This window comes from Mus caroli, unplaced genomic scaffold (genome assembly GCF_978045245.1).
Source record: "Mus caroli unplaced genomic scaffold, Mus_caroli_1 scaffold_22, whole genome shotgun sequence".
Taxonomy (NCBI): Eukaryota; Metazoa; Chordata; class Mammalia; order Rodentia; family Muridae; genus Mus; species Mus caroli.
In genome coordinates this window covers 11,523,765-11,526,258 of record NW_028227277.1, presented here as the reverse complement: position 1 = coordinate 11,526,258, position 2,494 = coordinate 11,523,765, and the positions used below count along the sequence as shown (strand labels likewise).

General features: G+C 42.6%; 1 pseudogene; it reads right to left on the bottom strand.

The window, feature by feature from the left end:
* Positions 1-840: 840 nt before the first annotated feature.
* Positions 841-1,212, bottom strand: LOC147000062 (multifunctional methyltransferase subunit TRM112-like protein pseudogene; annotated as a pseudogene).
* Between the last annotated feature and the right edge of the window lie 1,282 nt (positions 1,213-2,494).

The following is a 2,494-nucleotide window of genomic DNA, read 5'->3' as shown; positions in this document are numbered from 1 at the left end:
CTTCCTTCCTTCCTTCCTTCCTTCCTTCCTTCCTTCCCTCCCTCCCTCCCTCCCTCCCTCCCTCCCTCCCTCCCTCCCTCCCTCCCTCCCTTCTTTCTTTCTTTCTTTCTTTCTTTCTTTCTTTCTTTCTTTCTTTCTTTCTTTCTTTCTTTCTTTCTTTCTTTCTTTCCTTTTTTTCTTTCTTTTTTCTTTTTTCTTTTCTTTCTTTTTTTTTGAGGCAGGGTTTCTCTTCCCTTCCCTTCCCTTCCCTCCCCTCCCCTCCCCTCCCCTCCTCCCCTCCCCTCCCCTCCCCTCCCCTCCCCTCCCCTCCCCTCCCCTCCCCTCCCCTCTCCTCTCCTCTCCTCTCCTCTCCTCTCCTCTCCTCTCCTCTCCTCTCCTCTCCTCTCCTCTCTTCACTTCTCTTCTTTTCTTTTCTTTTCTTAAATATTTTCTATTTTTACATTTCAAATCCTTTCCTGTTTTCCCCTTCGAAAACCCACTATCCCATCCCACCTCCCCCTACTCACTAATATAACCACTCCTGCTTTCCTGTCCTGACATTCCCTTACACTGAGGCAAGGGTTCTTCCTGGGCCATGCTTCTATTCTCCCACTAGTGTCCAACTAGGCCATCCTCCCATACATATGCCCCTGCAGCCATGGGCCCCTCCCTGTGTATTATTTGGTTGGTCTTTTTTTTTTAATTGGATATTTTTTTAATTTACATTTCAAATGTTGATCTCTTCCCCAGTTTCCCACTTTCCCAGAACACCCCTGTCACATCCCCTGTGCCCCTGATTCCATGAGCATATTCCTCCACCTGCGCACCCACTCCCACCTATCAGTGTGGTGGTTAGCAAGGTTACTTCTCTGTCTCCTCATAATTCAACATCATATTGCAGATCCTGCGGCTGATGTGGAAAAGATGTCCAGATTCTGGGCATTGCGGGGCACCCTCCAGGACATCGATTTCAAGTCATATGTGGGTACATCTTCCTCAAAAACATCTTGTCCGGTTCATAGCTGTCAGCTGGCTCTTTAGTACCTCGGCCAATACTGATGTGTCTGCTGCCTGCACAAGCACTGCCCACTTCACTTTGAGGAGCATCTGTGCCAGAAAGTCAGGGTTGAACTCCACAGGGTTGATGAGGATTTCGGTGGCCTACAGGTACAGATGGAAAACATTCATGCCCAAGCTCCACACATGTGAGTTTAGGAGATTGTAGGTAAGCATTTATGTGTTCTGCACATTGGTTTTCTGCACAGGAATAATTTTTTCATTAATTTTGGTATTTACTTACATTTTATATGATAGCCCAATTCCCAGGTTGCCTTCAACAAATCCCCATCCCATCCACCCTTTCCTCTTTTCCCTTTGGAAAAAGGCTTAATTTGTGTTAATCTTCTACATTGCACTCCATCACTGAGAGAAATCAAGGTAGGAACTCATGTCGGACAATAGGAAGGGCAAATGGATAAAGGCTACTTATTTGCTGGCTTTCTCAGCACAGATTTCTCAGCTTTTCTTCTTACAAAATATATAAGCTACTTTTAACTTTTGTTTTAATAACATTATATATACATTAATGTACATATATATTATTAGATTGTTTTGCTTGGGTGGATATCTGTGGGCCTTTTTTGTCCAGGGTTCACAGACCAGAATAGGGAACATGGTCCTTTGATACTGGAGCTACACATGAGCTGCCACCTGAGTTCTGGGATTCAAACCCTGGCCTTCTAAAAGAGCAGCCAGTGCTCTTAAACACTAAGTCATCTTTCAAGCCCCACCCTCAGCTTGCTTTCTTATTTATTTTATCATCATTTGTGAAGGGATAGTGCCACTTACTGTATACTGGATCTTCTCCCATCAACCGTTAATCAGGAAAATGTCCAAGAGGCAAACCAGACCCAGAAAGACACAAAATGCCTGCTTTCAATTATGTTTGGAATTAGCTTGTAATTTTTATTCATGTGTGTGTTTCATTTAGAGTAAGAGAGATGAGCTATCTAATATGGGAACATGAAGGAGGAGGAGCTCTCTAAGGAAAGGGAAATAGAGTACAGTGGTATAAAGAATAAAAAAGAAACTACTAAAGAAGGGTTAATTTGGGAGTGAATCTCAGGCAAGCATCTGACACTAGACAGTTCATAAAACCCTAGTTGAAATTTTGCTATTTTTAATTGTGCTAAATGAACACATCAGTATAATGACTTCTAATGAATCCTAATTGCTCTACCCATATGTTTATGTATATTACTCAGCCTTCATCAGAGGTGACTCTTCTACAGAAGTTGGTAATAAACAAAGATAGCCACAACTTGACAATCCACAGAGAGTGAGATACTTGGAATGTTAGGGCTTAAAGAGGATTTCTTCATCAAGCTCTCCCTTTCAAGGTTCAAGAATCTATGCAAAGATGAGTCAGAAAGACAATCCTGATCAGAGGTGTAGGTGATGGATAGTACCAATGAGTTGTATCATGGGTATTCCATGTTCTTTATCTAATATCTAC